Source organism: Cebidichthys violaceus, unplaced genomic scaffold (assembly GCF_023349555.1).
Source record: "Cebidichthys violaceus isolate CVI_PGR_0920_01 unplaced genomic scaffold, fCebVio1.0.p SCAF_290, whole genome shotgun sequence".
In the NCBI taxonomy this organism is placed as follows: Eukaryota; Metazoa; Chordata; class Actinopteri; order Perciformes; family Stichaeidae; genus Cebidichthys; species Cebidichthys violaceus.
The window spans coordinates 26,980-50,865 of record NW_027176473.1 but is presented as its reverse complement, the minus strand read 5'-3'; the positions used below and the strand labels follow the sequence as shown (position 1 = coordinate 50,865).

General features: G+C 45.6%; 1 long non-coding RNA gene across 1 annotated transcript; it reads left to right on the top strand.

Annotated features, from left to right (window-relative positions):
* LOC137880801 (uncharacterized) lies at window positions 1-22,715 on the top strand. Its single transcript, XR_011103832.1, has 5 exons — window positions 1-92; window positions 1,400-1,478; window positions 3,950-4,106; window positions 14,960-15,021; window positions 22,276-22,715. It is a non-coding gene; the product is annotated as an uncharacterized lncRNA (long non-coding RNA).
* The last annotated feature ends 1,171 nt before the right edge of the window (window positions 22,716-23,886 follow it).

The window sequence follows — 23,886 nt, the reverse complement described above, 5'->3', positions numbered from 1 at the left end:
ACCTGTTGATCGATTACCAGTTCACCTTCAGTCTTCTGCAAGAAGATGATCGACACTACACCAGCATCAACTTCATGGCTACACCTGAACAGGTAACGCATGCACCCAAAGGCACACAAGCGATAATGAAGAGGACATGAACAGGACATGGACAGGACATGAACGGGACATGGACGGGACACCAGGATATGGACAGGACATGACCGGGACATGACCGGGATATGGACAGGACATGACCGGGACATGACCCGGACATGGGCGGGACATGGACAGGACATGGACAGGACATGACCGGTACATGGACGAGACATGACCGGGACATGACCGGGACATGGACGGGACATGAACGGGACATGGACGGGACATGAACGGGACATGGACGGGACATGACCTGGACATGACCGGGACATGAACGGGACATGGACGGGACATGACCGGGATATGGACAGGACATGACCGGTACATGGACGAGACATGACCGGGACATGACCGGGACATGAACGGGACATGGACGGGACATGAACGGGACATGGACGGGACATGAACAGGACATGGACGGGACATGACCTGGACATGACCGGGACATGGACGGGACATGACCTGGACATGACCGGGACATGAACGGGACATGGACGGGACATGACCGGGATATGGACAGGACATGACCGGGACATGAACGGGACATGGACGGGACATGACCCAGACATGACCCGGACATGGACGGGACATGGACAGGACATGGACAGGACATGACCGGTACATGGACGAGACATGGACGGGACATGACCAGGACATTAACAGGACATGAACAGGACAATTTAATCACCAGTTTGCTGTCTTTTAAAAGAAGCACTTATTCTACGAATCTATCTGCTGTTTACAGTGAGAGGAATCTACATGCTTGAGTTTTATCTGAGCTTTTCCTTCTCAGAGCCTGAAGCCGTGTTCAGATACGACTCAGAGTTGAATATCGGGGCAGCATCGCAGACAAAATCAGTAGAACGACACAAAAATAGGCCAATAGATTCAAATATGCCCAAGGTGACACGAGCCGAGGCGGAGATGGAGAGGCTCGAGTTAAAAATGTTTCAGAAAGTAGTTCTCCCGTTGGACCGGAGTGAACGAGCGCACGAAAGTGCAAAAAGGTCGGCCGGCCGGAGGGGGGAATAAGTAAAAGTGTATTTACTCTGAGGAAGACGTCCAACAACTGCATGAACTGCTAAACCCCAGCAGGCTGTGAATGAGCCGACGACGCAGCCTGAGCTCGCTCTGCATTGAATGCACCTGGAGCCGTCATCACTCAGTGTTCCACTTCCAGAAGTAATCACTTCATCCAACTGGTGCTGCCTCTGAAGTCCAGCTCAGGACCCTCATGTGCTTCTTTTGTCTTTTTGTGCAGGCCAACAAGAACCTCGACATGTCCATCAACGCCTCCAACAACTTCAACCTCAACATCACCTGGTCCTTGAGCTCAACAGGTAGAGAGCGTCTTCACATATTTATGCAAATAGACGCAGCCTTGAGTGTTTAGATGTAATAACACTTTTATTTTGAAAAGGCGCACAACGGGAGCTGTTTCCGCGGGACACCAAAAAGCGATGCACACGGCTGGGACACGCATTATAATATTAGAAAACATTCATATTTATGAGCCGCAAACAACGAGCGCCTGTCCAAACCGCTTAGTTCAGTGTCCCACAGAAACAGCTTCCGTTTTGTTGGGAGCGATTTGCCATTTCTGAAGGCTGCGCGTGTCTCCACACATTTATTGTTTGCGTGAAAAAGATGTATTTGCTTGTGAGGCTTCAATTTGCATTAGTTTTCTAATGTTACAGTGTGTTGAAGGTCCCTTTTGTTTGATTTTTGTTCAAAAGCCTTACGAGACGATCGTTTTCAGCGTGAAGTCGATCGATGAATGTATTGTTTCGTCTCTTGATGACGTTCCCTGAAGCGCAGCACACATCCGATCCCTGTGGTACACATATAGCGAGACGAGCCACAGACGGGTAGTTGTGATGTTCAGGTCTGTAGAGCAGATGCAACGAAGCTGGTGAAACGTGAGGAATCACAGTCAGGCAGGCTGGTCCATCTAAGAGACAAACCTACGAACAGTAATGTTCCGTAATTCATAGATATCACTGATATCACTTCTGTTGTTATTTTAACCCAAACGCTGATCTCATCCTAAAGCTAACAAAGTTGTTTTGTAACAGAGTAGTTTTACAGAAGTTTATTTTGAAAAGACCGAATGTGTGTAACGAGAGGAAGTTGACACAGTCCTGCAGGACGAAAAATGAGGAGCAACGGTCAAACGAACCGTTGTTTGAGGATTCGTTGAACACAACACACATTGTTCTTAACTCTGCTGTTAGCATTAATTAGTTTGTATCTCTCTTAAGCAGAGTAGAGACTCATTACATCTAGAAGAACAGCAATATCCTCTGTGAAGAAAAAGTCTTTAGTCATCGTCCATCATAATTTAATTGGACATTTTCTTCTAATGACACTGAAAGTGAGCTGTAATACAACATGTCACTTGCTTTGAATTAGAGACGGTGGTTAATTGTTTGGTCTCTGAAGCTCCGTCTCTCTGCGGAGACGTCTCACTTTCGGTGTCTTTCATTGGCGGCCGAGCGTCCTGAAGCGAGATGGTCGGATCCGCTTCCTGCTCGCCTCCCGGGGATTCCCTCTCCCGACGAAACCAGCATCACAAGCTATTTTAGAATTTTGGCATTAGGCTGTTTTATACATTTTCCCTCCTGATTTCAATTAAGATAAAAGCACTCTGCTTTCACCACTCGGCGTCTTGGGGCCCAGAGCCTCTCCAGTTTGGGACTGTGGGCCTTCTGTGTGTGTGTGTGTGTGTGTGTGTGTGTGTGTGTGTGTGTGTGTGTGTGTGCAGACTATTACAGAGTGTTTAATAGCCCTGATAAAGCAGGGGGTGGGAAAATGTTATTCACAACGACTGAAAAAGCCCGCCATTAACACAGAACTGCTGATCGTGCTCATAGGGATGCTGAAATCGGACCACCTCAGCGCAGAGAGACATTAGTCACTCAACCTGCTCTCACACCACGTTTCTGCTTAAAGACATCTTCACAGCCTCACAGTCTCCGTTTGACTCCTTCACCAATCCTACATCTGTCACTTCTACTCTTCAGTCTCAGTCATTACGCCACATGTTCAGTATTGTATTACTACTCGTGTGTGTGTGTCCATCAGAAAACATCCAGGTCTCTTCACAAGATCCCCCCCCAACAAGATCCTGATGCTAGAAAGACCTGGTCCAGGTCATACCTGACTGCAAGCGATAATTGATGAGGCTTCACGAGTTATGAAAAGTTATTCCTTAATCTTCATGCTGTCTCCTACAAACGCCCAGTGACACGTTACATGAATGCAGTTTAAAAAATAACAATAAAGACTTGGTTATGTTTAAGAAAAGATCACGGTTGGGTTAGAATAACTACGAAAGTTCCGTGACAAATAAATCGGACACGTGTGAGTTACAGTGCATCAGTTATTGAGCGACCGTCTCAAAACACACACTCATAACATAAAGCCAGAGAGACGTCACAGTGAGTGAACCACCTTTAACACTCCCGCTCTGATCTGTGGAGTAGTCCACGTGGCTTCAGTAGAACCGGAGATGTACAGCGATGAGTGTAAACGGATCATAGAACCTGGTTGGGTTCAACAGAGGACCTCCGGTGACGTTCCTCATTGGAAAGGAGGAACGCTGTGAGCCACAAGCTGCTGTGATGCTGATCTGCTGTCTTTTGAAGACAACAAACACCTTCTTCTTACTTTTACCTTTTTAGAAAAGCGGCGGCTGATGGTAACTGAACAAATAGTCCTTTGTGTTTCCTGTCCCCTTTTTTAAAGGGTCCTTGCCTCCTTCACTTTGCTCCTGTGTATTTTCACTCAAACTGCTCTCGGTCTCTCGCAGCCGGCACCATCTCGGGGAGGAGATGCCCATCATAGCGAGGACCAACATCAAGGAGCACCGGGACAGCTTCTCGTGCGAGAAGTTCAACTTCAGACTTCACCACAACATCACCTTCTACGTCTACGTGTCCAACTTCAGCTGGCCAATCAAGATCCAGGTTAGAGAAGGACTCACGGGGTTTGGGTTGTGAGGGGGATGAAGGGGATGTTATGGATTCAATGTTCAATCTAGAACAGTGAATTATTATTATTATTATTATATTCACCTTAAACTGAAACAAAGCAGCAGAGATAGACCCAATCAGCCGATGTTCTGTGCCACTAATCCACTAATTGTTCCAGTTGTACACCTACTGTATGTAAACGCAGCTACACTTCAACATTAGAATAAGAACACTAGGATACAGAGGGACAGATACAAATTGAGACTTAACGGCTTAAAAACGTGTTTTTGTTCTTGTTCGGCTCAACGGCTTCAGTATGTCGCCTCGGAAAGAGAAGTCTGCTGCTGATTTGATGCGTGATGATGATGATGATGATGATGATTTACAATATATTTAGTTTGTTTTATTACATCTTACACAAGATGTTGTGTAATGTGTTTGAACACTTCAGTTCAGTGCGTCGTGCACGCGCTCCCTAATAGATGTTATTGTGTTTTTAATGTGTGTGTTATCCAAGCAATCAGAGAGTTACACAATACGAGACGCACGTCTGTTCATCACAGCAGAGGACAATAACTGATGTTTCCAGCTTTGTGCAGGCCACACAAATATATTCAAAATGAATGCAAGAGCGTTCTTTATTTCCAATGAACCGGGTTAGACACACACACACACACACACACACACACACACACACACACACACACACACACTTAAACACTATATACGGTACTTAAACTTGGCATTTGATATATTTATTTTTCAGTAAACAGATGTTTGTCAAATAGATATTTGTTGTTAAGGGAATATTCCAATTTTATTTTTTTTAAGTATGGTAAAGGTTATTATTATCTTTATTGTGACATTTGGTTCACTCTTAAAAATGTAACAAAAATCTGAAAATATATTTCTTTAAATGTAAAAAATGTTGCCCCTAATTATGTAATTATTCCAAGGTTCCAAAAATCGGTTTTACAATTATTTAAAATAATAATATAACTGTTTTTATTAAATGTTGTGATCGGCAGAAACTAAAAAAGAAAAGGAAATGTTCTGCAAGCGACGTACATCCAGTATATATACATCCAGTATACATACATACATTATACATCCATACAGTGTACATACATACAGTATACATCCATACATACAGTATACATCCATTCATTATATATACATACATTATACATCCATACAGTATACATACATACATACATTCAGTGTACATACATACAGTATCCATACATACAGTATACATCCATACATACAGTATACATCCATTCATTATATATACATACATTATACATCCATACAGTATACATACATACATACATTCAGTGTACATACATACAGTATCCATACATACAGTATACATCCATACATAATACATACATACAGTATACATACATTATACATCCATACATTGTACATACATACAGTGAACATCCATACAGTGAATCCCCTGCAGTACGTCAGGCATCATCACCATCATGGTCTTCATCATCTCCAGCTTCCAGCAGCTGTCTCTCTGCAGAACATATTGTCCTGACAGGACGTCGAGCATAAACTATTCTGAAAAGTGTTTGGCAAATCTGCTCTCACATTTAATGATCTGTGAGTCTCCCGGTGTCTCTCCATCAATTATGCAGCACCGGATTAAACCTCCAGCCGCCGCCGCCGCACACTTAACTATTCACGCCGCAGCCTTATGATCCATTAAATTGGAAGTAGACTTTTGCCGGTGATATTTTAGGACGACTGTCGCGCGCTGACGGATGGAGAGCAAGAAGTGACAGGATGGAGGAACTAGAAGATATTATTGCACAGGTCAAACGTTGAAATGGTGAAATGTTACCAAACGTGTTTCTTTTGAGACCCAATGTTTTAAAGTTCTGCACATGTTTGTTCAGTGGAAACGTGACACCGGTCCGTTTCCCCCGTGAACGTCAGCGTTTACCGCAGAGCGTCCCGCACCTCGTCACGGCTCCTTTGTCCTTCCATCGCTCCCCTAATATGCGTTTTGCCATTAATGCCGCATTATCGGAGCTCCGCATTATCTGCCGGTTTGAAAGGCGATCCGATAATCACGTAGACGAGGCCCGTCTCGCGTGTAACACGAGGAGCACTCGGCGTCCGGTCCCGTGACCTCGGTGGCTTTCCGACGCCAGAGCGGGGCGAGGATGAGAAAGTGTCCTGAGAATTGGTAATGACCCGTCCTGATATACACCGATACACAACATATGTCCTGGAGGTCTGTGAGTGTTCATGTTCCCCAGAGGAGGAACCCTAATAGTGTGAATGTTTTGGACATGTACTAAGCTAGAGGTCCCGGCTCTTATGTGCAGTAAACCTTGACTATATTCATGTAGGCACGTAGATTTAACTAAACCCTGACCACAGCTTTATCGTGTTTATGCTGCAGTTTTACGCTGCACAAAGATTTTAAATCTCAGCGGGACTATCCTGGAAGAATAAAACATATCTAAATGTGCACCATTGTGGAAATAAATAACTATTTTTATAGTTTTTCGTATTAGAACCAACTTCGATAAAAAAGCATAAAATGTAGAAACCCAAATGGCAACCGTTTGGGTTTCTACATTTATGATGAATGCAAACAGATTGACTCAAAGTGTGATCACAAAGAGGTTTGGCCATGATGACTAGAATATTTTGATAACTAAGCGACTCACAACAGACAGTTAGGTGAATGTCAGACAAGTTAAAGCTCAAACTAATTCAGATTTGGTGTAAATGGTGGACAAATATCCTCACCTAGCAGGTCGAACATTTGTCCTTACACACACACACACACACACACACACACACACACACACACACACACACACACTAGTGGGTGAGTACGTGAGTGTCTCCCTGGCGGCGGCCTGACGTCAGCCGGGAGTCGAGGGCTGGCGGTGAGGCGGGTGGGGGGGGGTGGGGGGGGGGGGGGGGGGGGGGGGGGGGGGGGGGGGGCGGTGAGGTGTCGGAATGGGTCGTTCTGCTGGAACAGATGTTGATTGGTTCTGTCACGCTGACCTTGCACCTCTCCGTCCTCGCTCTCCTGCACTCACCGCCACGACACGACATTCACCAGAATGTTGTATCGACTGTTCAGACAAATACGTGTCTCCAGCTTCTGTTCCTCACTCTTTAACGGTGGTTAATGGTGGTTAATGATGGTTAACGGTGGTTAACGGTGGTTAATGATGGTTAATGGTGGTTAATGGTGGTTAATGGTGGTTAATGGTGGTTAATGATGGTTAATGGTGGTTAATGATGGTTAATGGTGGTTAATGGTGGTTAATGGTGGTTAATGATGGTTAATGGTGGTTAACGGTGGTTAACGATGGTTAATGGTGGTTAATGGTGGTTAATGGTGGTTAATGATGGTTAATGGTGGTTAACGATGGTTAACGGTGGTTAACGGTGGTTAATGGTGGTTAATGGTGGTTAATGGTGGTTAATGATGGTTAATGGTGGTTAACGGTGGTTAACGGTGGTTAACGGTGGTTAATGGTGGTTAATGATGGTTAATGGTGGTTAACGATGGTTAACGGTGGTTAACGGTGGTTAACGATGGTTAACGGTGGTTAACGGTGGTTAACGGTGGTTAACGATGGTTAACGGTGGTTAATGGTGGTTAATGGTGGTTAATGGTGGTTAATGATGGTTAATGGTGGTTAATGGTGGTTAACGGTGGTTAACGATGGTTAATGGTGGTTAATGATGGTTAACGGTGGTTAACGGTGGTTAACGATGGTTAACGGTGGTTAACGATGGTTAACGGTGGTTAACGGTGGTTAACGGTGGTTAACGGTGGTTAACGATGGTTAATGGTGGTTAATGGTGGTTAATGGTGGTTAAGGCCTGTTAGGCGATGGTGAAGGAAGGATCCCCTCATTGGCTAAATTTCAAGGATGCCGCGTCATCGAATAACCGCCGAAAGGATTGTTTCAAATCCTTCGAATTCTACCGAGGTACCGACTTCTTAGTTCTGAAGATTTTCAAGGACGCACACGTGTGTGTGTGTGTGTGTGTGTGTGTGTGTGTGTGTGTGTGTGTGTGTGTGTGTGTGTGTGTGTGTGTGTGTAATCCTTCGCAAGATGTTTTCGAAGGATTATAAATCATAATAACTGTAAAAACTATTTAATACGCCTACGTGTTTTGAATTTGTGTGTATATATGGTTTTGAGGAATGCAGAATCAATATATCCAATATATCCCCACTACAATGTGTAATTATTCAAAATCAAGTTTGAGTGAATGTTCTCCGAATGCTTTCCTAGACCCGTCCAATCACCCGTGACTTTGAGGAGCACCCGTTCATCTAACATTAGCGTTCATCTAACAGCTTCATTAGTGGTTCTAGACCTTCTGACCTTCAGACCTTTAGAGCTTTACTTTTATGATATCATAACGTTCAGCAAATGTTGAATATCTCATTCTTTAATTGTGAAAGTCTAGAAATATGTCACATGTGTGTCTGTTCTGTTCATTTTGACACCGTTTTTTCCACAAACTAGGACTCGCCTGGATTCTTCTCTAATCCGTAAATCATGTCTTATTGATGTTATGGGAACATAACCCAGTTTGTCTCTTCATCTCTGTGTTGAGAAAGAACCAACTGATAATTTAGCCACAGATCGTATAACTTGTGACTGTTTCTGATTACAAACATCTCTGTTTGTGATTTAGCAGAACGTGTTATCTGAAGGAGAGAGAGAGTAACAGCCCTTTGTTTCCACTCCTCCTGCTTCTGAGGCGCTAAATGACAATCGACAGCAGGAAACACAAAACACATGTTCTGCTGAACAAACACTGTTTCCTTTTTCATCGCGTCCGCTTCCGTCCACCTCTCTCTCTCTCTCTCTCTCTCTCTCTCTCTCTCTCTCTCTCTCTCTCTCTCTCTCTCCATCCGTCTCTCTCCATCCGTCTCTCTCTCTCTCTCTCTCTTTCTCTCTCTCTGTCTCTCTCTCTCCATCCGTCTCTCTCGGTCTCTCTTGCTCTCTGTCTCTCTCTGTCTCTCTCTTTCTCTCTCTCTCCATCCGTCTCTCTCTCTCTGTCTCTCTTGCTCTCTGTCTCTCTCTCTCTTTCTGTCTCTCTCTCTTTCTCTCTCTCCATCCGTCTCTCTCTCTGTCTCTCTCTCTCTGTCTCTCTGTCTGTCTCTCTCTCTTTCTCTCTCTCTCCATCCGTCTCTCTCTCTCTCTCTCTTTCTCCCTCTCTGTCTCTCTCTCTCTCTCTCTCTCTCTCTCTCTCTCTCTCTCTCTCTCTCTCTCTCATGCATCGCGGCCTGCAGGCCGGCTGATTAAAAGCCTCCTGTCAGAGGTGAGCGCCCGTTCTGTCACAGCAGAGCTCGGTCGTGATTGGTCGGCTGATTTGATTTGCCGCTCAGTCACTTATTATCCTCTGAGCCTGCCGTCGTTAAATAGGATGCCTCTCTTAATCAGATATCTCACACACACACACACACACACACACACACACACACACACACACACACACACACACACACACACACACCTCTCTGATCATGTCAGTGATAAAGTGTCCTTTATTGGATTTAAAAAGAAGTTGACCAGCACACACACACACACACACAGAGGAGCAGCAGGCTCTATCTGATGCGTCTCATTGAGGCAGTATTATGTTCCATACGGTGGCTGAGTGCTTCCCCATTTAACCAGACAGGAAGTCATCAGCAGTCATCAGCTACATCAGCACAGATTAGGTGGGACGTGTGTGGATGGATGCATGCGGGGTTTTGTTTTAGGGTAAAACAATCTGCGTCTCCAACGGAATCTCCACCACCGGCGGACTTCTGCAGAAGTCCAAGTCATGTCCTCTCTCCCACTCAACATGTTTAACGCCCCGACAGGATGATGTGTGTGTGTGTGTGTGTGTGTGTGTGTGTTTGTGTTTGGAGACATCCGGAGACCACCGCTCACAAAGCGGTCTGGGTCCTGTTGTTGTTTTTGTACGATTGCATGCGCTCAAAAAGGGAACCGCACAGAATTGTGTTTAAACTGGCCAGATGTTGGCTCGTGAAAGCGCCTGACAGTAAACACTCAACGTCCAGTTAGCACTAGCATGTTAGCGTGCAGCTCACCACCCTGCAACCGGTCACCACGTCACCGAGCTTCAGGCACCGACAGGTGGGTTTAACCCCGTCTGTGTCTGCTCTGACCGGGTACCGAGAGGTTCGGCTGCAGGTCTCTAAACACCGGTCCAGTCGTTCTGAGTTTGGATCACGTTGCGCTGCACACCGCACACGTCGCCGCTGTCTGAGCTGCAGATTGATGCAGCAGTGGCTCCTAAGCAGCTGTTAAACGGAGCCGCATCGCTGAGCTCTCCTAACAAGTGCACACATATGGCAGAGCCGGGGGCTCATTTGCATATCGTGTAGGTGGAGGCGGGCACTTGGCAACTGCCTCAATTTGGTCATTAGGTCCTCCATGAATATGCAAACGCTGAGGAAGAGCGTGCGGTAAATACACGTCAGTCCCTGGGACGTTCATGGACATCATGTCAGTGTTGACCCAGTGGTGGACATGTCTTCTGTCTTCTGTCTTCTACCCGGTGTGTCTGAGCAGCCTGCAGCTCTGATGAGGATTAGGCTGGAGCAGTAAACCCACCACCTCTCCACCACCTCTCCTCCTCTCTCCTCCTCACAGCTCTGCATTGATCCTGAGCTTCAGCGTCTCTCCTCCTCCTCCTCCTCCTCCTCCTTCATCTCTTTTTACCTGCGTCATTCTTCCCCTGCTCTCTTTCTCTTTTTGTTGCTCTCCTTTCTCTCTCTCTCTCTCTCTCTCTCTCTCTCTCTCTCTCTCTCTCTCTCTCTCTCTTCCTTCCCTTATTGATTAGCCGAACACTTTCTCTCATCCCAGCTTTTTAACAAGCCCTTGGTTCAGGGTTAGGGAAATGAAAGGCGGCCCACTGCTGTCACAGCTGCTGGGCTCCTACCCTGAGGCCCACCTCGGTAATGACCGGTCTGCAGCATCTTCACGTCGTCGTTCCTCCTCTTCTCTCACCTCTGCCTCCCTCTCTGGTAGCCTCACTCTCTCCTGTGGTAATAGCAATGTGGAAAAAACATGTTATTTAGTCCATAATACAAATTTCTGACCTCTTTCTCTCTGCAGCATTCCTTCTAGATGCTGTTTGAATCAGAACCAACTATCGGTCAGAGGTCACAGTCGTCACTTTGTGATTGTTTCTTAGCAGCGTTGATTTGTCTTCACACTGCAGGTTCATACCTGAATGATGTATGTATGGATCAGATGACCCTGAAACCTTCTTAATCTCAGATGCATTCCTCAAACCATTTGAACATAAAACTTTATTTGTTTTAAATAGATTCACAAGTGTGATCACGAACCACGATCAGATGTCTTACGCTCCTCATCGTCACATAATGTTTGGCTGTAAATGCAACCGTTAAAGAACGCACTCGTTTCTCTAATTCTAAACAATAAATTGTGTTAAGAGACGGAATTAGTTTTGACAAAACGATGAAAGTTGCGGCTTCTGAAAGGACCATAGAATAGATTTACCACCTCTACCGTCTCGCTACGAATGGAACAGTATACGACAGAGCTATGTTTTACTATTGTATTGGATTGCATTAAGTGTGTGTGTGTGTGTGTGTGTGTGTGTGTGTGTGTGTGTGTGTGTGTGTGTGGCTCTGCAGTGGTGTGGATCAGGCAGGAAAGGGTGTGGTCTAAACAGCGTATTGATATAGTTGTTTAACGACTGCAGTTGTTGTAAATTTAAATGATGGCTGTTGGCTGAAGTTGGGGTGGCGTTGGGAAGTGTGTGTGTGTGTGTGTGTGTGTGTGTGTGTGTGTGTGTGTGTGTGTGTGTAGCAGAGATAGATTAGGAGGAATTTACTGTGTGTATTAATTTACTATATCAAGTATAATGTCCACTGTGAAAGCTTGTGATTGTGAATATTTATTGCTCGTCCATTTTCTTGCAGCTTGTACGTGTTTCTGTTCTTTCTGTGTGTGTGTGTGTGTGTGTGTGTGTGTGTGTGTGTTTGCACTCATGAAACACTCCTCACACTGTCGGGGGGTAATGATGTAAATTGCTGCATTGGAAGCCTGAATGCAGAGCCGGGCTCTTTTCTCCCTGATGCCTGTATTAACGCCGCGTCCCTCTGGACCCAGATCAGCTTTTCTGCAGCCTTTTCGCCGTCAGGCCATTTTACCTGCTGCACAAATGCCAGTAAACCTCTTAAGCCCATTCTGCCCCATTTCTTTCTCCCCTTCCCCTCCCAACTAGTCTCAAGAGGATTCACCGAAAAGACAAAGACGCAGACCCTTTTTTTTCCCGGCTATTAGAGCCGTTTTAAAGCCGTCCAACGAGCTTGAAGTGTATTGCTGTCGCTGCCTGTGATCTGAGCGTTTTCACTCCTTCAGTCTGCGGCGGCTGCAGCGGATCGTCGGCGGTTCACCCGTCACGAGGAACCGCTCGACGTCGCGTGCTAATTTGCACGTCGGTGGCCTCGGCTCCACCGCGTTCTCGTTGTCTTAAAAGACTTTTTTTTTTTTTTTAAAGCCAATTATAATGAAATATAACACTTCAGCTGGAAGTGAAACATGAATAACAGAGCGCAGGTCTGCCTGACAGGCCGGGTTTCTTCTGACATGTCTGAAGTTAAACAGCTGCCTCGCGTTTAGGAATGAATTAGAAGCTCTTTCTACAGTAAAGACTTGACAGCCCTGTGTTACAGCTGATGTCCTCATCCACGGTGATCTGGAGGCTGAAGTCAACGGTTCCTTTCTTCTGTTCTCACTCGACGCAGGTTGCGGTATTTTCCATTATGAATATTAACGTTCGTACCTTTGTCATGCGTCTTGTTTGACTCACATTTGAATACATTGTAACATTTGTGTCTTTACAAGATTTAAAACGACAGATGTCCCTCACTTCCATTGCCATCGATGGAGGCGTGACGCTGTGTGTGTGTGTGTGTGTGTGTGTGTGTGTGTGTGTGTGTGTGTGTGTGTGTGTGTGTGTGTGTGTGTGTGTGTGTGTGTGTGTGTGCGACTTTGACACCGGTCAATATGGCGTCCATAGATTCTTCCAGCAGGAAACTTTTTTCTCTGTTTTCTTCCTTCGTGGGCAGAAAATCAATCACGTCTGTAATAAATGATAAATAATAATAAATGATAAATAATAATAAATGATAAATAATAATAAATGATGCTCTCGACACGAGGAGACTCCGACGTTCACAACAATGGCTGTTCAGGAGTCTTCATGGCTGAGGGTCCAAAGTTTGCTCTGAAGCAGCGCCGCACACACACACACACACACACACACACACACACACGGTGTAGATTGTGTTGTTAGAGGGGAGGTGGGAGGAATATGTGGGTGTATGCTGATGAAACAAGTGGAAACATGTTTATTAGTTATTGTTTTGTTTCTAGTCACTGATGCAACGTACAGTAGTTCCAACATACATGGGAAATAAATACAATTTATATATATATATATTTATATTAACCAACATATGAACACATGTAGATAATGAGTTCATCCGATTCATACAACACACACATTGTTCTACTTTAAACACAGTCACACTCACCTCCGCTATATTTGGGTGGAGGCAGAAGATTTACAGAAAGAATATCTTCAAATATCTGCGTGACTAAACACCTTTAACATAAAGCTGCAGGGTGTCTGAGATGCTTGTTTCAGGACAGCAGAGGGCCGCACCAGCATCCCAGCACAGAAGAAGAAGAAGAAGAAGAAGAAGAAGAAGAAGAAGAAGAAGAAGAAGAAGAAGAAGAAGAAGAAGAAGAAGAAGAAGAAGAAGAAGATGATGATGATGATGATGATGATGATGATGATGATGGATGGTGCGGTCGGGGGGGTTTATTGGCGCTGTGTGTTCGTCGGGGTTCAATTGAACAAAGTGCTGCAGAACACCGGAGAGCACAAACGGCTCCTGTGATTTTTCTCACAGGCTAATCTGATAATAATCTACGAACCGTATGGCCTGTGTGTGTGTGTGTGTGTGTGTGTGTGTGTGTGTGTGTGTGTGTGTGTGTGTGTGTGTGTGTGTGTGTGTTATCGCGTCGGCGACGTCACGTGACTCTCTGAATGTTGGGGAGTGTGTTTTGGTTGCTTTCGTGGAAAACTATACGGCAGATATAGAATACAGTTGTCCCTCAATCAAGTTGAAAACATTCACGTTCATTTCAGAGCTGGTAGTGAACCTCTGGCCTGATCTATGTCAGTGGAACCTTTCTGCCTGGTAGATGTTACATCATGAAGAGTTCATAAACTGAGAGTTATCGCTGACACAGTTACTCATTATTCTATTTTGAGACAGAAAATGTTCAAAGAAGAGAAATAAATAAATAAAGAATCAGTAATTTAGGTCAGACTGAGTTGGAGGTTCCCCTGTCTAAAGAACACACACTCACACACACACACACACACACACACACACACACACACACACACACACACATTTTGATTATGTGGTCTTTTGAATAAGTCATTGTGGGACATTGCGGAGGCTGTTTGTCATGTTTGAGGTATATTCATAATGCAGAAATGAAATGTTTGTAAACATCACTGGTGTAAAGTAATCCTTTGCAGCATGAGGACATATTCACACCTCAATTAAAGTTTATCGAGTGCAATTTATGTATTTATATATTTGGACTGGAGACATTAAACTTTGCACTATGTACTTAACTCTCTCTCTCTCTCTGACTCTTTCTCTCTGACTCTCTGTCTCTCTTTCTGTCTCTCTCTCTCTCTTTCTCTCTCTCTCTGTCTCTCTGTCTTTCTCTCTCTCTCTCTTTGTCTCTCTCTCTTTTCAACAGATTGCTTTCTCTCAGCACAACAGCATCATGGACCTCGTGCAGTTCTTCGTCACCTTCTTCAGGTGAGTTTTACTATCTTGCCTACTGTGTTTTCGGTGTTTTCCTGCAGAGCGTCCAGCTGCTCCTCACGGGACGACCTGAATCCACTGAGGTCCAGTATGTGGCAGCAGCCCCGGGGCGAGACGCTCGACCCCCAGCTCTGTTGCTACATCTGCTCAACAGCAGCTAACACAAGTGCGGGGCAACTCCTAGCTGCCAGCTGGGTTGCCGAGAAAGAGCGACGATCCTGGATTTAGTTGAGGGCCTTGTGTCACAACCTGGATACCCTTTGACCTACAGAACACCAAACGAGCCAGTCTCTGAACAACAGATGCATTTTCATATCATAAGAATTTTATTGTGAGGTGAAGTAGTGACGAGGAGGCGTTTGGATCTTTTACACAACAAACCAACGTGTTCAAAGCTCCTCAAAGTTTCCTATGGTTAGAAACTGATGCGACTAGCATTAGCAACAGATCTACATCATGACCAAATATACCTGGGACTGTCTGCATGACGCCACTGACACAAAGTCAGGATTCTTTTTCCTTTGGATGACATTCCCTTTAGACTCGTCAACATCCTGTCGTTGTTTCTGTTCGAAGCAGGACGTCGTTTGATAAGATTCGTTCTTAATGAGGTAAATGAAATATAAAAACGATTCCCATCTCCTAGTCCGTTTACAGCCAGACAAAGCCGTCTGTTTTTCTTCCGGTGTGTGTTACAGCTCGCCGTGCAGACAGGACGGGGATCTAATGAGAGAGTGTTTTTGGGGAAGAAGTCTGGAATGAAGTCTGGTGTCTTCAGGCGAGATTCTGCCACTCAACTACGACACCGGACAAGTGTGTGTGTGTTCAGCTGTGCGAGTTTCCTGTGTATATATGTGTGTGTGTGTGTGTGTGTGTGTGTGTGTGTGTGTGTGTGGGTGGGTATGTAACCCGGCTCACTGTGTGTGTTTATGCTTGTGTGTGTGTGTGTGTGTGTCACTGTGCAGCCATGTGAGGAAGTGAGCCGTTTCAGTGCCCAGGGCCGGCTCCCGGACATCAGCGACCTTTAGGCCAGCACAGAGGGATGATGTCATCAGTAGGGGACAGTGTCAAGTTTTGCCGGAAGAGTTCGGTGTAGTGTTTTCTGCCTGTGTGTGTGTGTGTGTGTGTGTGTGTGTGTGTGTGTGTGGAGGGGTTAGTCACTGCTCTGTTTATGAGTTTCTCTCTTCTGCACTGCACCAGATTCTCAGTGAGAAAAGGTTATGTGCTACAACTACAGGACTTTTTTTGTTTTCTATTTTGTTGTTGTTGTTGTTTTACTGCCGTGGTTATATAATGCGATGTGCGTGTTGTTTTTTTCTGATCTGGAGAAAGTATTCAGGTCCTTTACTTATATAATAGTAGCATCACCACAGTGGGAAAAGGCTCAGTAACATTATAATACAGAAGCTGTTTTATTTGTTTTACTTAAACCTGCATTAATCAAACACACCTGTAATCGATGTAGTAGTGACACACCCACACAAGTGAACACTACCTCCGCAACTAACTCCATTTCCAGCTGCAGGCAGCTGTTTTCAGTGAGCGCCGATAAACCCACTGTACACTGTTTGCCCTGCACCACACGGCAGGCGATGCTAGCGACTAGCTGGTGAGGAAATTTTCCATCTTCCTGTGTGTCTCAGGATGTGTGCATGTCAGAGATGCAGGCGTATGAATGTTGTGTGCATGTATAGCTCTACATTACATGGATGTGTGTGGGTATCTGTAATTCTTTTGGCTGCACTGTGCTGCTGCGGTCAGGAGTCACGATGCCAAAGAGCCTGAGTCATGGCTCCGTGTGTGTGTGTGTGTGTGTGTGTGTGTGTGTGTGTGTGTGTGTGTGTGTAGTGTGTGAGGGGTAGCCTGTAGGCATCATGGTTATGAGATGCAGTCTAGCACTGGGATGGAAGGCTTAAAATATATAAACACAGGACTTTCACTCAGGAGACCGCTTTTCACGTCCCGTGTGAAAACAAGTCAGCGCTGCCTTATTTTACCGTAGTTTTAACTTTAAATGCAATGCTGTAATGGCCTTTTCATTAAATATTGACTATTATTTTTTTCAGAAAAATTAACTGCATAAAGTTTCCACCTCTTGTGTCTCTGATTAGCTGTGAAATCGCCTCCCACAAAGATTCAGAAAAGTTAAAAAACGCTCCTCCGCTCCCCTTCCTGTCCCTGACTCCATCCTCCTCATGTGTTCCATCTCATCTCTAAATGAAGGGGAGAAATAAGGAAAATGGCCGTAATTAAACAGCATTTACGTCTCCGCTCTCCACAGTCTCCAATGCTAATTGGTGACACTGCAGTTCAGCTTTGTCCAATTACTCCCAGCTCTCGCTCGCTTGATTAGCAATCAGTTCTCTCTCTCGCTCTTCCTCTCTCTCTCTCTCTCTCTCTCTCTCTCTCTCTCTTTCCCAAAACAGCAGAGAAGCTACTCGGCACTAAGTGGCTCCCCGAGCTCGCCCACTTCATTTCTAAATGACCATCCCTCTCAACGTCCACTCCCACCAGGATTCTCTGTGGAGATGTCAGTCCGTTCATTCAAATATCTTTTATTTGTCTCAAAATATACAAAAAAAGCATTGGCACTTACACACAGACACACACACAGACACACACACACACACACACACACACACACACATGGAGGAGCAGGAGTGACGTGCGGTAAATTCACAAACTATCACAGGACTATACCGCCAGGAGAGAGGCGTTCACGTCACGTGTGAAACTTAAAGTAAACATATACGTTTTGGGTCGTGAGTCGATAGTCCCGATAGTGTCGTTAGTCACGAGAGTCACGGTAGTGTCGTTAGTCACGAGAGTCATGATAGTCACGAGAGTCGCGATAGTGTCGTTAGTCACGAGAGTCACGATAGTGTCGTTAGTCACGAGAGTCACGATAGTGTTGTTAGTCACGAAAGTCACAAGTCACGATAGTGTCATTAGTCACGAGAGTCACGATAGTGTCATTACTCAAGAGAGTCACGATAGTGTCATTAGTCACGAGAGTCACGATAGTGTTGTTAGTCACGAGAGTCATGATAGTGTCGTTAGTCACGAGTCACGATAGTGTTGTTAGTCACGAAAGTCACGATAGTGTCGTTAGTCATGAGAGTCTTGATAGTGTCGTTAGTCACGAGTCACGATAGTGTTGTTAGTCACAAGAGTCACGATAGTGCCGTTAGTCAAGAAAGTCACACTACTCTGTAGTGAAGTAACTACCCACTCACAAAGTGAGAAATTAAAGTCAACCACACTCTTTTCCTGAACCGCACTACGTGGTTTGGATGGCTAAGCCTTACTTCCTGCGAAGACAGAAGTTTATTTTGAAAGGACACTATGCATCTACATTGACACGGTTACCTAGTGCGTCTAAAGGCAGCGTTCAAGCGTTGGTATCAGACGAGCTAATTGCTTTGAGTGCGCCGTAGCAACTGACTCTGATGATCTTGTCACCATTTGCATGAGCTCTTCTCTTACGGGTGGCTGAACGGAAAGAAACAAAAATCAATCAGAATCATTAAAAGGTTGGTTCATCCAGTCTCACATTCTGCCTGTCAGACTGACATTTTAGAGCATTTAGTGGCGTCCCTCATTGTTAACATCCGTCATGTGAAAATGTCACGGATGTTCACGCTGTTAGAGAAAATGAAAAAAGTGTATTGTGCGTTGTAATTGCAGCTCGCAGAAGGTGTCAGAAGTACGATCATTGCTTCAGATTTTCAGTGACCCTTGACCCTCTTGAATGTGAGGAAGGGTTACAGGTACGTTTGTTGGCTGCCTGAGATCTTTTCTTGTGTTGGTCTGTGGACAAATTGTGCCGCATGGGAAGCTGGAAGCTGGTTGGACACTTTGACTGACGATGGGAAGTTGATTCAGTTCTTCCCGCAAAAAAAAAAAATAGTCCATTTCTTTTAAGGCAGCAGCTCTGTGGAGCGGGATAGCAGTGAGTCTGTTAGAATGTTTAGATATGTAAAGGAGCCATCTGGTTCACAGATGAACTTTCACTCACTCCATTCACAATCCTCATTTATACTGAAGTCCAAAACGCAAAGATAGAAATATACAAAGGGTTTGGAAAAGACACAGCTCCTCAGGGTGACCAACAGATTCACAAGTTTAAATGTAGAACACGTTCCAGGACCAGAACCTGCAGCTCCTCTCTCAGGACCGGAGGCCTCCGTTTGGCCCGTCTCTACGCCGACTTGATTTGCTGTTTGTGCAGATGGAAAGCTGTTTCCGATTGTGAGCTATCTGCGGCTCATGTTCAACGAATAGCTTATTGATTTTTTTTTTCGCTCTGCCCGCTGGGGTTCAGATGTTTCATTGTGTTCTCCTGCGTGCGTGCGTGTGTGTGTGTGTGTGTGTGTGTGTGAGAGATACGTCTTGTGCTTTTGGACCGTCTGCTGTTGCTTGTTCAAACCGAGCCACCGCACCACTTAAAAGAGCAGGAACACAATCATGTACACAAGTCTCGCACGGACCACATTCCCTGGCTGCTTAATCAGTTCGATTGCTATTACCTGTGGCTGAACGGTCTTAAACCTGAACCTATCAAGAGGCCCAGTGGAGTGTTAACAAACCCACAGGACACTCCCAGCCCACTCCGCCTCCGCCCGCTTCATCCCTCTCCCTAATGCGTTGGTAATAGCGACAATTAGCCACTCCGCTCCATTGGCTAGATGGCTAAGCTCGTGCCCTGCGGCCCATTAATGGCGCGCCGAGGTAATATGGACGGAATGGAGAACGTCGGGCCTGATTGGATTTGAATCTCAGCCGGTTCAGGGTTTGGTTTTGGAGGAGGATGGAAAAATCACGGCGAGGGAGTCGCTGACTGTATATATTCAGCACGGGGGGGGGGGGGGGCGACACATCTGGTGAGCTAACGAAGATGAGCGGAAGCAAAGTGTCTCGTTTGCGATTCCCGGTGCCACATCCCTCACGAGTCCCTCACGGACGACCGAACTTCTCACCCTATCTCTGAGGGAGACGCCCGCCACCCTCCTGAGGAAACCCATTTGAGCCGCTTGTACCCGCGATCTGATTCTTTCGTCTTCTGAATACGTCGTTCATTAATGCTCTCCATCACCAAGTTCCTACGAAAGCCGGCACACGTGTTCTTCTCTCGGTACGTGCGTACAGCCTTTTCAAAATAAACTTCCGTCTCCACAGGAAACCACTCAGTCAGGTTTAAGCGACAACACTTCTTGGTTAGGTTATGTTCAGGCAACAAAGCGTACTGAGTTTGGGATACAGTCTTTATATGTTCACGATTATGTAGATAACTAAATGATTTTGTGGGATACCTACAAATTACAACGCATGATGTTTCTGCAGGTGTCGCTACACACGGTGAGGCCAGCTTTGAAGGATGACATCGTTCCTCTGTGCCTCCCAGAACCTCTTCAGATCAACACAGTGCTGTGAAAGTCTGCAGATGTAGTTGATCACGTTAAGTGCGTTCGAATAGGGCGATGTTGTGAACACCTGATCAAATCAAACTCGGGCTAAATGATGTGTAACTAGCTGCACAGTGACGGGACTGCAGGCCTAATCAGAAACCCGAGCACAAGATGGGCTTTAAGTGGCATTACCAGAATCTGAAACTCCTCATGGACTGAAACACGTGTTCGTTGTTGACAACAGAACGAGGTGACGTCATCAGTTCTGGTTAAATCCCATCTGTGAAGTACGTATTTACCTTGTCAGGGCGTTTTCAAGTCCATTACATCCATCACAGTCTTTAAACCGGATGGTGTTCATCCAGCAGCAGCATTGAGCATCCCGCCCTCATCACCGGGGGGGATTTCCTTGCTTGTGACGGGTCAGAATGAGGGGTCGGCTGTGGACAGCGGAGGTCATGACTGCAGCCTCTTCAGCAGACCGGGTCCGAAAATGTCACGCTCATTACGGCACTAATACCCTTTACAGTGCTGCTGTCGTCTTCACACGCACACACACACACACACACACGCACACACACACACACATGGACTGATGAAGAGGAGGATTGTTCCGGAGCTGCTGTCCTCAGCAGTTTCTCGGGGACTTCCTGTTGTTAAATCTTTGGGTGCGCTTGTTTTGAGTTCTCGTCAGAAGTTCTGGTTGAGAGAGGAGCTTTGTGTTCGGCCAGATAACTTTGCCCTCCAGACAGTGAACGCTCTCAGGCTGTGTGTGTGTGTGTGTGTGTGTGTGTGTGTGTGTGTGTGTGTGTGTGTGTGTGTGTGTGTGTACATGAGACCTTGTTCTTTGTTGGAGAGCATCGTGTTGCTAGTTGACCTCTCGCTCCCCCTCTGCTGTCCTAAAACCCCCCCCAGCTGTCTGTGGTCACAGCGGCCTCGTATCTCGCCACAAAACCCCTCCGAGAACTCCCCCCCCCCCCCCCCCCTCCCTTTTTGTCGTCTCCGCTCTCCGGAGACCGGAGCTGGAGGACGGTAACTGGGTGTGAAGATGCTGCTCTGTGATTGTGTTGCGGTTGTGCGATTCATGTTTTTTTTTTTCTTCTTCTTTCTTTTAAGGCCAATTACACAGTAGTACCAGCATGAAGTACACGCTGTTTTAATTACTGTGTTATCTGTGCATAATGTGGAGCACAATGTTTGAGGGATGTACCAAAACCTACTTCCATAGGCACAACTACAAAGGACGCTATATATGTTTCATTAACATTCATGTTTTTGTCAACGGCAGCTTCCTCTGTCAGCTCTATTAGTGAGCAAACAACACACTATTATATCTTATATATATATATATATATATATAAGGAGTAATATTGTCCAGTTTGTGAAGCTGAAATATGTTTTTGAGCTCATCTTTCATATCTTTTACGCCTTAGACTCACCAAACATATTTGTGAATATGCTGATAACACGAGTACAAGTTTCACTTTTTTTTTTAATATGACGCTTGTGTATTCATGCAGCACTATTGAAGCATCCCACACAGAGTTCAGTTCCTCCCGTGAGTCAACACAAGAACATGTTGAAGACCAGTATCTGTGGGGATGATTTGATGTCAGATTTGGACTCTTATTCCGATATTGAATGAATGTTCTGGTGCTGTAATGGAATCAGAAACATTTTAATGTGACCGGACTTCTCTGGACAAGACAGAGTGGTGCATCGCCGGGTCAGTTAGTTGCACCGTCGCATTCCTTGTGATGTGAATATTGTTTCATGTGAGATTATTGATTTTTGTTTTTGATTGATCGATTGTCCTCCTCTCTCCCCTCTCTCTCTCCAGCTGTTTCCTGTCTCTGTTACTGGTCGCTGCTGTGGTTTGGAAAGTCAAACAGACCTGCTGGGCCTCACGACGCAGAGAGGTAGGGTGTGTGTGTGTGTGTGTGTGTGTGTGTGTGTGTGTGTGTGTGTGCTTCACTCTGCTACACACAGCTGCCACATCAAAAATGAAAGTAAATACCCCCCCCCCCCTTGTGGTTGTGAAGGGTGGGTTAATGTCACCGGTCTTGAAGAAGATGAAGGGGAAAAAAAATGATACATCCGCTTAACGAGCGTCGCCGTGACAATAAACAAGGCCATCCCCCTTAATTAGTGCTCCTCATGAACCAATTAACTCCGACGAAGTGATGCTAAACGAAGTGGAATGGAGTGATATATCACTTAAAGACTCAACAGATGCTGCATCATTTCATATTCACTCCTGACCCCTCACACACACACACACACACACACACACACACACACACACACACACACACACACACACACACACCCTGTTTATATTCGCCAGCGCCACAGTTTGCCTTGTTTTGGATCTGCTCTCTTCTCAGTAATAACCCGCAGTCACTTCCTCACTTGTTTTAATGTATTATTTTTTTTTGCCGTTTTATTTCCAGTTGTTGTGCGTCTGAGTCATCAGGGAGGAATCAGTGTTGCTTATGAGCGGCGAAGATAATAGTCTGTTTTTATTGGTGTAATTCACAGGCGCTCCACGGGGAGCTATTGTGCTTAAACACACTTGTTGGTCTCAGGTCCCTCCTCCTGCCTCTGCTGCCGTTCTGCCGTAATGCAGAAAAACACTTTGTTTTTCGGCATCTGAATGTTGCCGACGTGTTACAAGTTGCCTTCACGGTCTTCCATGAAGAATGGGCTGGTGGAATAAGAGGTCCTTTGCGCTCGTGCTCGCCGGTGATACCCGCTCTCTGTGTGTGTGTGGTGTGTTATTCACGTAGCGCCGTGTTTTGTTTCCTCCTCGTTTCTGCGTCGCTCCGGCTCCCGGCAGGCCCGGCCGACACTCGGCTACATTATTTATGAGCGCCGGTCTCATATCGCAGCACAACCGCAATGCTGCATTTACTGCGCCGTCGGTTTATTTACCCAGATTCCCTGCTACTCATCCTCGTCGTTCACTCCCCTCTCCATCTTCCTGAGGGCAGATCTTTTACAAGCCCTCCTCTTAGATAACGGAGGATCTAATAGATGAACACCTCTGCCTGTGAGGGACAAACCATCGCTGTAGGAACTCTTAATTAAACTTTACTTTGTTCTCATCATCTACAGTTTATGTCCTATGTTACTCTTTTTCTTTTTTTTTCATCACATAATTAATTCATCTGGAACGGCACAATGGAATGCCCTCAAAGCGTGATCTCTCCGCTTTAGGGCAGCTCAAGCAGTGAGGAAAGAGAAAGCAGTAATGGTTCTCGGCCGAGTTTAGAGGGAGACGGTGACATCCCCCCCCCCCCCCCAAAAAAGAAAATGTACTTGTTGTCTTCACCACTCAGCTGTTACGTTACAGGAAACCCTTTTTACAGCTTCCCTAAAAAAATGCCGTCACCTGAAGGAGCCACGATGCTATGCTATGCTATGCTATGCTATGCTATGCTAATGAGCC